Genomic DNA, 17,157 nt, shown 5'->3' with positions numbered 1-17,157 from the left:
GGTGGTCAGCAAACTGTGCAAAACTGAAATGCACCACAGGTATGGATGGATAGTATACTTGACGACACAGACGTAGGTAGAGCAGTGGCCTTCTGTACCGTACTGCTATATATTATATACTGGTGGACAGCAAACTGTGCAAAACTGAAATGCACCACAGGTATGGATGGATACTAGTATACTTGACGACACAGAGGTAGGTAGAGCAGTGGCCTACTGTACCGTACTGCTATATATTATATACTGGTGGACAGCAAACTGTGCAAAACTGAAATGCACCACAGGTATGGATGGATACTAGTATACTTTACGACACAGAGGTAGGTAGAGCAGTGGCCTACTGTACCGTACTGCTATATATTATATACTGGTAGACAGCAAACTGTGCAAAACTGAAATGCACCACAGGTATGGATGGATACTAGTATACTTGACGACACAGAGGTAGGTAGAGCAGTGGCCTACTGTACCGTACTGCTATATATTATATACTGGTGGACAGCAAACTGTGCAAAACTGAAATGCACCACAGGTATGGATGGATACTAGTATACTTGACGACACAGAGTAGGTAGAGCAGTGGCCTACTGTACCGTACTGCTATATAGTATATATTGGTGGTCAGCAAACTGTGCAAAACTGAAATGCACCACAGGTATGGATGGATAGTATACTTGACGACACAGACGTAGGTAGAGCAGTGGCCTTCTGTACCGTACTGCTATATATTATATACTGGTGGACAGCAAACTGTGCAAAACTGAAATGCACCACAGGTATGGATGGATACTAGTATACTTGACGACACAGAGGTAGGTAGAGCAGTGGCCTACTGTACCGTACTGCTATATATTATATACTGGTGGACAGCAAACTGTGCAAAACTGAAATGCACCACAGGTATGGATGGATACTAGTATACTTTACGACACAGAGGTAGGTAGAGCAGTGGCCTACTGTACCGTACTGCTATATATTATATACTGGTAGACAGCAAACTGTGCAAAACTGAAATGCACCACAGGTATGGATGGATACTAGTATACTTGACGACACAGAGGTAGGTAGAGCAGTGGCCTACTGTACCGTACTGCTATATATTATATACTGGTGGACAGCAAACTCTGCAAAACTGAAATGCACCACAGGTATGGATGGATACTAGTATACTTGACGACACAGAGGTAGGTAGAGCAGTGGGCTACTGTACCATACTGCTATATATTATATACTGGTGGACAGCAAACTGTGCAAAACTGAAATGCACCACAGGTATGGATGGATACTAGTATACTTGATGACACAGAGGTAGGTAAAGCAGTGGTCTACTGTACCGTACTGCTATATATTATATACTGGTGGACAGCAAACTGTGCCAAACTGAAATGCTCCACAGGTATGGATGGATAGTATACCTGACGACACAGAGGTGGGTAGAGCATTAGCCTACTGTACCGTACTGCTATATAGTATATACTGCTGGTCAGCAAACTGTGCAAAACTGAAATGCACCACAGGTATGGATGGATACTAGTATACTTGACGACACAGAGGTAGGTAGAGCAGTGGCCTACTGTACCGTACTGCTATATATTATATACTGGTGGACAGCAAACTGTGCAAAACTGAAATGCACCACCGGTATGGATGGATACTAGTATACTTGACGACACAGAGGTAGGTAGAGCAGTGGCCTACTGTACCGTACTGCTGTATAGTATATATTGGTGGTCAGCAAACTGTGCAAAACTGAAATGCACCGCAGGTATGGATGGATAGTATACTTGACGACACAGATGTAGGTAGAGCAGTGGCCTTCTGTACTGTACTGCTATATATTATATACTGGTGGACAGAAAACTGTGCAAAACTGAAATGCACCACAGGTATGGATGGATACTAGTATACTTGACGACACAGAGGTAGATAGAGCAGTGGCCTACTGTACCGTACTGCTATATATATTATATACTAGTGGACAGAAAACTGCGCAAAACTGAAATGCACCACAGGTATGGATGGATACTAGTATACTTGACGACACAGAGGTAGGTAGAGCAGTGGCCTACTGTACCGTACTGCTATATATTATATACTGGTGGACAGCAAACTGTGCAAAACTGAAATGCACCACAGGTATGGATGGATAGTATACTTGACGACACAGAGGTTGGTAGAGCAGTGGCCTACTGTACCGTACTGCTATATAGTATATACTGGTGGTCAGCAAACTGTGCAAAACTGAAATGCACCACAGGTATGGATGGATACTAGTATACTTGACGACACAGAGGTAGGTAGAGCAGTGGCCTACTGTACCGTACTGCTATATATTATATACTGGTGGACAGCAAACTGTGCAAAACTGAAAGTGGCCTACTGTACCGTACTGCTATATATTATATACTGGTGGACAGCAAACTGTGCAAAACTGAAATGCACCACAGGTATGGATGGATACTAGTATACTTGAGGACACAGAGGTAGGTAGAGCAGTGGCCTACTGTACCGTACTGCTATATATTATATACTGGTGGACAGTAAACTGTGCAAAACTGAAATGCACCACAGGTATGGATGGATAGTATACTTGACGACACAGAGGTAGGTAGAGCTGTGGCCTACTGTACCGTACTGCTATATAGTATATATTGGTGGTCAGCAAACTGTGCAAAACTGAAATGCACCACAGGTATGGATGGATAGTATACTTGACGACACAGACGTAGGTAGAGCAGTGGCCTTCTGTACCGTACTGCTATATATTATATACTGGTGGACAGCAAACTGTGCAAAACTGAAATGCACCACAGGTATGGATGGATACTAGTATACTTGACGACACAGAGGTAGGTAGAGCAGTGGCCTACTGTACCGTACTGCTATATATTATATACTGGTGGACAGCAAACTGTGCAAAACTGAAATGCACCACCGGTATGGATGGATAGCATACTTGACGACACAGATGTAGGTAGAGCAGTGGCCTTCTGTACTGTACTGCTATATATTATATACTGGTGGACAGAAAACTGTGCAAAACTGAAATGCACCACAGGTATGGATGGATACTAGTACACTTGACGACACAGAGGTAGGTAGAGCAGTGGCCTACTGTACCGTACTGCTATATATTATATACTGGTGGACAGCAAACTGTGCAAAACTGAAATGCACCACAGGTATGGATAGATACTAGTATACTTGACGACACAGAGGTAGGTAGAGCAGTGGCCTACTGTACCGTACTGCAATATAGTATATATTGGTGGTCTGTGCAAAACTGAAATGCACCACAGGTATGGATGGATAGTATACTTGATGACACAGAGGTAGGTAGAACAGTGGCCTTCTGTACCGTACTGCTATATAGTTTATACTGGTGGTCAGCAAACTGTGCAAAACTGAAATGCACCACAGGTATGGATGGATACTAGTATACTTGACGACACAGAGGTAGGTAGAGCAGTGGCCTACTGTACCGTACAGCTGTATATTATATACTGGTGGACAGCAAACTGTGCAAAACTGAAATGCACCACCGGTATGGATGGATACTAGTATACTTGACGACACAGAGGTAGGTAGAGCAGTGGCCTACTGTACCGTACGGCTATATATTATATACTGGAGGACAGCAAACTGTGCAAAACTGAAATGCACCACAGGTATGGATGGATACTAGTATACTTGACGACACAGAGGTAGGTAGAGCAGTGGCCTACTGTACCGTACTGCTATATATTATATACTAGTGGACAGCAAACTGTGCAAAACTGAAATGCACCACCGGTATGGATGGATACTAGTATACTTGACGACACAGAGGTAGGTAGAGCAGTGGCCTACTGTACCGTACTGCTGTATAGTATATATTGGTGGTCAGCAAACTGTGCAAAACTGAAATGCACCGCAGGTATGGATGGATAGTATACTTGACGACACAGATGTAGGTAGAGCAGTGGCCTTCTGTACTGTACTGCTATATATTATATACTGGTGGACAGAAAACTGTGCAAAACTGAAATGCACCACAGGTATGGATGGATACTAGTATACTTGACGACACAGAGGTAGATAGAGCAGTGGCCTACTGTACCGTACTGCTATATTTATTATATACTAGTGGACAGAAAACTGTGCAAAACTGAAATGCACCACAGGTATGGATGGATACTAGTATACTTGACGACACAGAGGTAGGTAGAGCAGTGGCCTACTGTACCGTACTGCTATATATTATATACTGGTGGACAGCAAACTGTGCAAAACTGAAATGCACCACAGGTATGGATGGATAGTATACTTGACGACACAGAGGTTGGTAGAGCAGTGGCCTACTGTACCGTACTGCTATATAGTATATACTGGTGGTCAGCAAACTGTGCAAAACTGAAATGCACCACAGGTATGGATGGATACTAGTATACTTGACGACACAGAGGTAGGTAGAGCAGTGGCCTACTGTACCGTACTGCTATATATTATATACTGGTGGACAGCAAACTGTGCAAAACTGAAATGCACCACAGGTATGGATGGATACTAGTATACTTGAGGACACAGAGGTAGGTAGAGCAGTGGCCTACTGTACCGTACTGCTATATATTATATACTGGTAGACAGCAAACTGTGCAAAACTGAAATGCACCACAGGTATGGATGGATAGTATACTTGACGACACAGAGGTAGGTAGAGCAGTGGCCTACTGTACCGTGCTGCCATATATTATATACTGGTTGACAGCAAACTGTGCAAAACTGAAATGCACCACAGGTATGGATGGATACTAGTATACTGGACGACACAGAGGTAGGTAGAGCTGTGGCCTACTGTACCGTACTGCTATATAGTATATATTGGTGGTCAGCAAACTGTGCAAAACTGAAATGCACCACAGGTATGGATGGATAGTATACTTGACGACACAGACGTAGGTAGAGCAGTGGCCTTCTGTACCGTACTGCTATATATTATATACTGGTGGACAGCAAACTGTGCAAAACTGAAATGCACCACAGGTATGGATGGATACTAGTATACTTGACGACACAGAGGTAGGTAGAGCAGTGGCCTACTGTACCGTACTGCTATATATTATATACTGGTGGACAGCAAACTGTGCAAAACTGAAATGCACCACCGGTATGGATGGATAGCATACTTGACGACACAGATGTAGGTAGAGCAGTGGCCTTCTGTACTGTACTGCTATATATTATATACTGGTGGACAGAAAACTGTGCAAAACTGAAATGCACCACAGGTATGGATGGATACTAGTACACTTGACGACACAGAGGTAGGTAGAGCAGTGGCCTACTGTACCGTACTGCTATATATTATATACTGGTGGACAGCAAACTGTGCAAAACTGAAATGCACCACAGGTATGGATAGATACTAGTATACTTGACGACACAGAGGTAGGTAGAGCAGTGGCCTACTGTACCGTACTGCAATATAGTATATATTGGTGGTCTGTGCAAAACTGAAATGCACCACAGGTATGGATGGATAGTATACTTGATGACACAGAGGTAGGTAGAACAGTGGCCTTCTGTACCGTACTGCTATATAGTTTATACTGGTGGTCAGCAAACTGTGCAAAACTGAAATGCACCACAGGTATGGATGGATACTAGTATACTTGACGACACAGAGGTAGGTAGAGCAGTGGCCTACTGTACCGTACAGCTGTATATTATATACTGGTGGACAGCAAACTGTGCAAAACTGAAATGCACCACCGGTATGGATGGATACTAGTATACTTGACGACACAGAGGTAGGTAGAGCAGTGGCCTACTGTACCGTACGGCTATATATTATATACTGGAGGACAGCAAACTGTGCAAAACTGAAATGCACCACAGGTATGGATGGATACTAGTATACTTGACGACACAGAGGTAGGTAGAGCAGTGGCCTACTGTACCGTACTGCTATATATTATATACTAGTGGACAGAAAACTGTGCAAAACTGAAATGCACAACAGGTATGGATGGATACTAGTATACTTGACGACACAGAGGTAGGTAGAGCAGTGGCCTACTGTACCGTACTGCTATATATTATATACTGGTGGACAGCAAACTGTGCAAAACTGAAATGCACCACAGGTATGGATGGATAGTATACTTGACGACACAGAGGTTGGTAGAGCAGTGGCCTACTGTACTGTACTGCTATATAGTATATACTGGTGGTCAGCAAATTGTGCAAAACTGAAATGCACCACAGGTATGGATGGATACTAGTATACTTGACGACACAGAGGTAGGTAGAGCAGTGGCCTACTGTACCGTACTGCTATATATTATATACTGGTGGACAGCAAACTGTGCAAAACTGAAATGCACCACAGGTATGGATGGATACTAGTATACTTGAGGACACAGAGGTAGGTAGAGCAGTGGCCTACTGTACCGTACTGCTATATATTATATACTGGTAGACAGCAAACTGTGCAAAACTGAAATGCACCACAGGTATGGATGGATAGTATACTTGACGACACAGAGGTAGGTAGAGCAGTGGCCCACTGTACCGTGCTGCCATATATTATATACTGGTTGACAGCAAACTGTGCAAAACTGAAATGCACCACAGGTATGGATGGATACTAGTATACTGGACGACACAGAGGTAGGTAGAGCAGTGGCCAACTGTACCGTACTGCTATATATTATATACTGGTGGACAGTAAACTGTGCAAAACTGAAATGCACCACAGGTATGGATGGATACTAGTATACTTGACGACACAGAGGTAGGTAGAGCTGTGGCCTACTGTACCGTACTGCTATATAGTATATATTGGTGGTCAGCAAACTGTGCAAAACTGAAATGCACCACAGGTATGGATGGATAGTATACTTGACGACACAGACGTAGGTAGAGCAGTGGCCTTCTGTACCGTACTGCTATATATTATATACTGGTGGACAGCAAACTGTGCAAAACTGAAATGCACCACAGGTATGGATGGATACTAGTATACTTGACGACACAGAGGTAGGTAGAGCAGTGGCCTACTGTACCGTACTGCTATATATTATATACTGGTGGACAGCAAACTGTGCAAAACTGAAATGCACCACCGGTATGGATGGATAGCATACTTGACGACACAGATGTAGGTAGAGCAGTGGCCTTCTGTACTGTACTGCTATATATTATATACTGGTGGACAGAAAACTGTGCAAAACTGAAATGCACCACAGGTATGGATGGATACTAGTACACTTGACGACACAGAGGTAGGTAGAGCAGTGGCCTACTGTACCGTACTGCTATATATTATATACTGGTGGACAGCAAACTGTGCAAAACTGAAATGCACCACAGGTATGGATAGATACTAGTATACTTGACGACACAGAGGTAGGTAGAGCAGTGGCCTACTGTACCGTACTGCAATATAGTATATATTGGTGGTCTGTGCAAAACTGAAATGCACCACAGGTATGGATGGATAGTATACTTGATGACACAGAGGTAGGTAGAACAGTGGCCTTCTGTACCGTACTGCTATATAGTTTATACTGGTGGTCAGCAAACTGTGCAAAACTGAAATGCACCACAGGTATGGATGGATACTAGTATACTTGACGACACAGAGGTAGGTAGAGCAGTGGCCTACTGTACCGTACAGCTGTATATTATATACTGGTGGACAGCAAACTGTGCAAAACTGAAATGCACCACCGGTATGGATGGATACTAGTATACTTGACGACACAGAGGTAGGTAGAGCAGTGGCCTACTGTACCGTACGGCTATATATTATATACTGGAGGACAGCAAACTGTGCAAAACTGAAATGCACCACAGGTATGGATGGATACTAGTATACTTGACGACACAGAGGTAGGTAGAGCAGTGGCCTACTGTACCGTACTGCTATATATTATATACTAGTGGACAGAAAACTGTGCAAAACTGAAATGCACAACAGGTATGGATGGATACTAGTATACTTGACGACACAGAGGTTGGTAGAGCAGTGGCCTACTGTACCGTACTGCTATATATTATATACTGGTGGACAGCAAACTGTGCAAAACTGAAATGCACCACAGGTATGGATGGATAGTATACTTGACGACACAGAGGTTGGTAGAGCAGTGGCCTACTGTACCGTACTGCTATATAGTATATACTGGTGGTCAGCAAATTGTGCAAAACTGAAATGCACCACAGGTATGGATGGATACTAGTATACTTGACGACACAGAGGTAGGTAGAGCAGTGGCCTACTGTACCGTACTGCTATATATTATATACTGGTGGACAGCAAACTGTGCAAAACTGAAATGCACCACAGGTATGGATGGATACTAGTATACTTGACGACACAGAGGTAGGTAGAGCAGTGGCCTACTGTACCGTACTGCTATATATTATATACTGGTTGACAGCAAACTGTGCAAAACTGAAATGCACCACAGGTATGGATGGATACTAGTATACTGGACGACACAGAGGTAGGTAGAGCAGTGGCCTACTGTACCGTACTGCTATATATTATATACTGGTGGACAGCAAACTGTGCAAAACTGAAATGCACCACAGGTATGGATGGATACTAGTATACTTGACGACACAGAGTAGGTAGAGCAGTGGCCTACTGTACCGTACTGCTATATAGTATATATTGGTGGTCAGCAAACTGTGCAAAACTGAAATGCACCACAGGTATGGATGGATAGTATACTTGACGACACAGACGTAGGTAGAGCAGTGGCCTTCTGTACCGTACTGCTATATATTATATACTGGTGGACAGCAAACTGTGCAAAACTGAAATGCACCACAGGTATGGATGGATACTAGTATACTTGACGACACAGAGGTAGGTAGAGCAGTGGCCTACTGTACCGTACTGCTATATATTATATACTGGTGGACAGCAAACTGTGCAAAACTGAAATGCACCACAGGTATGGATGGATACTAGTATACTTTACGACACAGAGGTAGGTAGAGCAGTGGCCTACTGTACCGTACTGCTATATATTATATACTGGTAGACAGCAAACTGTGCAAAACTGAAATGCACCACAGGTATGGATGGATACTAGTATACGTGACGACACAGAGGTAGGTAGAGCAGTGGCCTACTGTACCGTACTGCTATATATTATATACTGGTGGACAGCAAACTCTGCAAAACTGAAATGCACCACAGGTATGGATGGATACTAGTATACTTGACGACACAGAGGTAGGTAGAGCAGTGGCCTACTGTACCGTACTGCTATATATTATATACTGGTTGACAGCAAACTGTGCAAAACTGAAATGCACCACAGGTATGGATGGATACTAGTATACTGGACGACACAGAGGTAGGTAGAGCAGTGGCCTACTGTACCGTACTGCTATATATTATATACTGGTGGACAGCAAACTGTGCAAAACTGAAATGCACCACCGGTATGGATGGATACTAGTATACTTGACGACACAGAGGTAGGTAGAGCAGTGGCCTACTGTACCGTACGGCTATATATTATATACTGGAGGACAGCAAACTGTGCAAAACTGAAATGCACCACAGGTATGGATGGATACTAGTATACTTGACGACACAGAGGTAGGTAGAGCAGTGGCCTACTGTACCGTACTGCTATATATTATATACTAGTGGACAGAAAACTGTGCAAAACTGAAATGCACCACAGGTATGGATGGATACTAGTATACTGGACGACACAGAGGTAGGTAGAGCAGTGGCCTACTGTACCGTACTGCTATATATTATATACTGGTGGACAGCAAACTGTGCAAAACTGAAATGCACCACAGGTATGGATGGATACTAGTATACTTGACGACACAGAGTAGGTAGAGCAGTGGCCTACTGTACCGTACTGCTATATAGTATATATTGGTGGTCAGCAAACTGTGCAAAACTGAAATGCACCACAGGTATGGATGGATAGTATACTTGACGACACAGACGTAGGTAGAGCAGTGGCCTTCTGTACCGTACTGCTATATATTATATACTGGTGGACAGCAAACTGTGCAAAACTGAAATGCACCACAGGTATGGATGGATACTAGTATACTTGACGACACAGAGGTAGGTAGAGCAGTGGCCTACTGTACCGTACTGCTATATATTATATACTGGTGGACAGCAAACTGTGCAAAACTGAAATGCACCACAGGTATGGATGGATACTAGTATACTTTACGACACAGAGGTAGGTAGAGCAGTGGCCTACTGTACCGTACTGCTATATATTATATACTGGTAGACAGCAAACTGTGCAAAACTGAAATGCACCACAGGTATGGATGGATACTAGTATACTTGACGACACAGAGGTAGGTAGAGCAGTGGCCTACTGTACCGTACTGCTATATATTATATACTGGTGGACAGCAAACTCTGCAAAACTGAAATGCACCACAGGTATGGATGGATACTAGTATACTTGACGACACAGAGGTAGGTAGAGCAGTGGGCTACTGTACCATACTGCTATATATTATATACTGGTGGACAGCAAACTGTGCAAAACTGAAATGCACCACAGGTATGGATGGATACTAGTATACTTGATGACACAGAGGTAGGTAAAGCAGTGGTCTACTGTACCGTACTGCTATATATTATATACTGGTGGACAGCAAACTGTGCCAAACTGAAATGCTCCACAGGTATGGATGGATAGTATACCTGACGACACAGAGGTGGGTAGAGCATTAGCCTACTGTACCGTACTGCTATATAGTATATACTGCTGGTCAGCAAACTGTGCAAAACTGAAATGCACCACAGGTATGGATGGATACTAGTATACTTGACGACACAGAGGTAGGTAGAGCAGTGGCCTACTGTACCGTACTGCTATATATTATATACTGGTGGACAGCAAACTGTGCAAAACTGAAATGCACCACCGGTATGGATGGATACTAGTATACTTGACGACACAGAGGTAGGTAGAGCAGTGGCCTACTGTACCGTACTGCTGTATAGTATATATTGGTGGTCAGCAAACTGTGCAAAACTGAAATGCACCGCAGGTATGGATGGATAGTATACTTGACGACACAGATGTAGGTAGAGCAGTGGCCTTCTGTACTGTACTGCTATATATTATATACTGGTGGACAGAAAACTGTGCAAAACTGAAATGCACCACAGGTATGGATGGATACTAGTATACTTGACGACACAGAGGTAGATAGAGCAGTGGCCTACTGTACCGTACTGCTATATATATTATATACTAGTGGACAGAAAACTGCGCAAAACTGAAATGCACCACAGGTATGGATGGATACTAGTATACTTGACGACACAGAGGTAGGTAGAGCAGTGGCCTACTGTACCGTACTGCTATATATTATATACTGGTGGACAGCAAACTGTGCAAAACTGAAATGCACCACAGGTATGGATGGATAGTATACTTGACGACACAGAGGTTGGTAGAGCAGTGGCCTACTGTACCGTACTGCTATATAGTATATACTGGTGGTCAGCAAACTGTGCAAAACTGAAATGCACCACAGGTATGGATGGATACTAGTATACTTGACGACACAGAGGTAGGTAGAGCAGTGGCCTACTGTACCGTACTGCTATATATTATATACTGGTGGACAGCAAACTGTGCAAAACTGAAAGTGGCCTACTGTACCGTACTGCTATATATTATATACTGGTGGACAGCAAACTGTGCAAAACTGAAATGCACCACAGGTATGGATGGATACTAGTATACTTGAGGACACAGAGGTAGGTAGAGCAGTGGCCTACTGTACCGTACTGCTATATATTATATACTGGTGGACAGTAAACTGTGCAAAACTGAAATGCACCACAGGTATGGATGGATAGTATACTTGACGACACAGAGGTAGGTAGAGCTGTGGCCTACTGTACCGTACTGCTATATAGTATATATTGGTGGTCAGCAAACTGTGCAAAACTGAAATGCACCACAGGTATGGATGGATAGTATACTTGACGACACAGACGTAGGTAGAGCAGTGGCCTTCTGTACCGTACTGCTATATATTATATACTGGTGGACAGCAAACTGTGCAAAACTGAAATGCACCACAGGTATGGATGGATACTAGTATACTTGACGACACAGAGGTAGGTAGAGCAGTGGCCTACTGTACCGTACTGCTATATATTATATACTGGTGGACAGCAAACTGTGCAAAACTGAAATGCACCACCGGTATGGATGGATAGCATACTTGACGACACAGATGTAGGTAGAGCAGTGGCCTTCTGTACTGTACTGCTATATATTATATACTGGTGGACAGAAAACTGTGCAAAACTGAAATGCACCACAGGTATGGATGGATACTAGTACACTTGACGACACAGAGGTAGGTAGAGCAGTGGCCTACTGTACCGTACTGCTATATATTATATACTGGTGGACAGCAAACTGTGCAAAACTGAAATGCACCACAGGTATGGATAGATACTAGTATACTTGACGACACAGAGGTAGGTAGAGCAGTGGCCTACTGTACCGTACTGCAATATAGTATATATTGGTGGTCTGTGCAAAACTGAAATGCACCACAGGTATGGATGGATAGTATACTTGATGACACAGAGGTAGGTAGAACAGTGGCCTTCTGTACCGTACTGCTATATAGTTTATACTGGTGGTCAGCAAACTGTGCAAAACTGAAATGCACCACAGGTATGGATGGATACTAGTATACTTGACGACACAGAGGTAGGTAGAGCAGTGGCCTACTGTACCGTACAGCTGTATATTATATACTGGTGGACAGCAAACTGTGCAAAACTGAAATGCACCACCGGTATGGATGGATACTAGTATACTTGACGACACAGAGGTAGGTAGAGCAGTGGCCTACTGTACCGTACGGCTATATATTATATACTGGAGGACAGCAAACTGTGCAAAACTGAAATGCACCACAGGTATGGATGGATACTAGTATACTTGACGACACAGAGGTAGGTAGAGCAGTGGCCTACTGTACCGTACTGCTATATATTATATACTAGTGGACAGCAAACTGTGCAAAACTGAAATGCACCACCGGTATGGATGGATACTAGTATACTTGACGACACAGAGGTAGGTAGAGCAGTGGCCTACTGTACCGTACTGCTGTATAGTATATATTGGTGGTCAGCAAACTGTGCAAAACTGAAATGCACCGCAGGTATGGATGGATAGTATACTTGACGACACAGATGTAGGTAGAGCAGTGGCCTTCTGTACTGTACTGCTATATATTATATACTGGTGGACAGAAAACTGTGCAAAACTGAAATGCACCACAGGTATGGATGGATACTAGTATACTTGACGACACAGAGGTAGATAGAGCAGTGGCCTACTGTACCGTACTGCTATATTTATTATATACTAGTGGACAGAAAACTGTGCAAAACTGAAATGCACCACAGGTATGGATGGATACTAGTATACTTGACGACACAGAGGTAGGTAGAGCAGTGGCCTACTGTACCGTACTGCTATATATTATATACTGGTGGACAGCAAACTGTGCAAAACTGAAATGCACCACAGGTATGGATGGATAGTATACTTGACGACACAGAGGTTGGTAGAGCAGTGGCCTACTGTACCGTACTGCTATATAGTATATACTGGTGGTCAGCAAACTGTGCAAAACTGAAATGCACCACAGGTATGGATGGATACTAGTATACTTGACGACACAGAGGTAGGTAGAGCAGTGGCCTACTGTACCGTACTGCTATATATTATATACTGGTGGACAGCAAACTGTGCAAAACTGAAATGCACCACAGGTATGGATGGATACTAGTATACTTGAGGACACAGAGGTAGGTAGAGCAGTGGCCTACTGTACCGTACTGCTATATATTATATACTGGTAGACAGCAAACTGTGCAAAACTGAAATGCACCACAGGTATGGATGGATAGTATACTTGACGACACAGAGGTAGGTAGAGCAGTGGCCTACTGTACCGTGCTGCCATATATTATATACTGGTTGACAGCAAACTGTGCAAAACTGAAATGCACCACAGGTATGGATGGATACTAGTATACTGGACGACACAGAGGTAGGTAGAGCTGTGGCCTACTGTACCGTACTGCTATATAGTATATATTGGTGGTCAGCAAACTGTGCAAAACTGAAATGCACCACAGGTATGGATGGATACTAGTATACTTGACGACACAGAGGTAGGTAGAGCAGTGGCCTACTGTACCGTACTGCTATATATTATATACTGGTTGACAGCAAACTGTGCAAAACTGAAATGCACCACAGGTATGGATGGATACTAGTATACTGGACGACACAGAGGTAGGTAGAGCAGTGGCCTACTGTACCGTACTGCTATATATTATATACTGGTGGACAGCAAACTGTGCAAAACTGAAATGCACCACAGGTATGGATGGATACTAGTATACTTGACGACACAGAGGTAGGTAGAGCAGTGGCCTACTGTACCGTACGGCTATATATTATATACTGGAGGACAGCAAACTGTGCAAAACTGAAATGCACCACAGGTATGGATGGATACTAGTATACTTGACGACACAGAGGTAGGTAGAGCAGTGGCCTACTGTACCGTACTGCTATATATTATATACTAGTGGACAGCAAACTGTGCAAAACTGAAATGCACCACCGGTATGGATGGATACTAGTATACTTGACGACACAGAGGTAGGTAGAGCAGTGGCCTACTGTACCGTACTGCTGTATAGTATATATTGGTGGTCAGCAAACTGTGCAAAACTGAAATGCACCGCAGGTATGGATGGATAGTATACTTGACGACACAGATGTAGGTAGAGCAGTGGCCTTCTGTACTGTACTGCTATATATTATATACTGGTGGACAGAAAACTGTGCAAAACTGAAATGCACCACAGGTATGGATGGATACTAGTATACTTGACGACACAGAGGTAGATAGAGCAGTGGCCTACTGTACCGTACTGCTATATTTATTATATACTAGTGGACAGAAAACTGTGCAAAACTGAAATGCACCACAGGTATGGATGGATACTAGTATACTTGACGACACAGAGGTAGGTAGAGCAGTGGCCTACTGTACCGTACTGCTATATATTATATACTGGTGGACAGCAAACTGTGCAAAACTGAAATGCACCACAGGTATGGATGGATAGTATACTTGACGACACAGAGGTTGGTAGAGCAGTGGCCTACTGTACCGTACTGCTATATAGTATATACTGGTGGTCAGCAAACTGTGCAAAACTGAAATGCACCACAGGTATGGATGGATACTAGTATACTTGACGACACAGAGGTAGGTAGAGCAGTGGCCTACTGTACCGTACTGCTATATATTATATACTGGTGGACAGCAAACTGTGCAAAACTGAAATGCACCACAGGTATGGATGGATACTAGTATACTTGAGGACACAGAGGTAGGTAGAGCAGTGGCCTACTGTACCGTACTGCTATATATTATATACTGGTAGACAGCAAACTGTGCAAAACTGAAATGCACCACAGGTATGGATGGATAGTATACTTGACGACACAGAGGTAGGTAGAGCAGTGGCCTACTGTACCGTGCTGCCATATATTATATACTGGTTGACAGCAAACTGTGCAAAACTGAAATGCACCACAGGTATGGATGGATACTAGTATACTGGACGACACAGAGGTAGGTAGAGCTGTGGCCTACTGTACCGTACTGCTATATAGTATATATTGGTGGTCAGCAAACTGTGCAAAACTGAAATGCACCACAGGTATGGATGGATAGTATACTTGACGACACAGACGTAGGTAGAGCAGTGGCCTTCTGTACCGTACTGCTATATATTATATACTGGTGGACAGCAAACTGTGCAAAACTGAAATGCACCACAGGTATGGATGGATACTAGTATACTTGACGACACAGAGGTAGGTAGAGCAGTGGCCTACTGTACCGTACTGCTATATATTATATACTGGTGGACAGCAAACTGTGCAAAACTGAAATGCACCACCGGTATGGATGGATAGCATACTTGACGACACAGATGTAGGTAGAGCAGTGGCCTTCTGTACTGTACTGCTATATATTATATACTGGTGGACAGAAAACTGTGCAAAACTGAAATGCACCACAGGTATGGATGGATACTAGTACACTTGACGACACAGAGGTAGGTAGAGCAGTGGCCTACTGTACCGTACTGCTATATATTATATACTGGTGGACAGCAAACTGTGCAAAACTGAAATGCACCACAGGTATGGATAGATACTAGTATACTTGACGACACAGAGGTAGGTAGAGCAGTGGCCTACTGTACCGTACTGCAATATAGTATATATTGGTGGTCTGTGCAAAACTGAAATGCACCACAGGTATGGATGGATAGTATACTTGATGACACAGAGGTAGGTAGAACAGTGGCCTTCTGTACCGTACTGCTATATAGTTTATACTGGTGGTCAGCAAACTGTGCAAAACTGAAATGCACCACAGGTATGGATGGATACTAGTATACTTGACGACACAGAGGTAGGTAGAGCAGTGGCCTACTGTACCGTACAGCTGTATATTATATACTGGTGGACAGCAAACTGTGCAAAACTGAAATGCACCACCGGTATGGATGGATACTAGTATACTTGACGACACAGAGGTAGGTAGAGCAGTGGCCTACTGTACCGTACGGCTATATATTATATACTGGAGGACAGCAAACTGTGCAAAACTGAAATGCACCACAGGTATGGATGGATACTAGTATACTTGACGACACAGAGGTAGGTAGAGCAGTGGCCTACTGTACCGTACTGCTATATATTATATACTAGTGGACAGAAAACTGTGCAAAACTGAAATGCACAACAGGTATGGATGGATACTAGTATACTTGACGACACAGAGGTAGGTAGAGCAGTGGCCTACTGTACCGTACTGCTATATATTATATACTGGTGGACAGCAAACTGTGCAAAACTGAAATGCACCACAGGTATGGATGGATAGTATACTTGACGACACAGAGGTTGGTAGAGCAGTGGCCTACTGTACTGTACTGCTATATAGTATATACTGGTGGTCAGCAAATTGTGCAAAACTGAAATGCACCACAGGTATGGATGGATACTAGTATAC

This window comes from Pseudophryne corroboree, chromosome 1 (genome assembly GCF_028390025.1).
Source record: "Pseudophryne corroboree isolate aPseCor3 chromosome 1, aPseCor3.hap2, whole genome shotgun sequence".
NCBI classification, from domain to species: Eukaryota; Metazoa; Chordata; class Amphibia; order Anura; family Myobatrachidae; genus Pseudophryne; species Pseudophryne corroboree.
Note: the sequence above shows the minus strand (reverse complement) of the source record.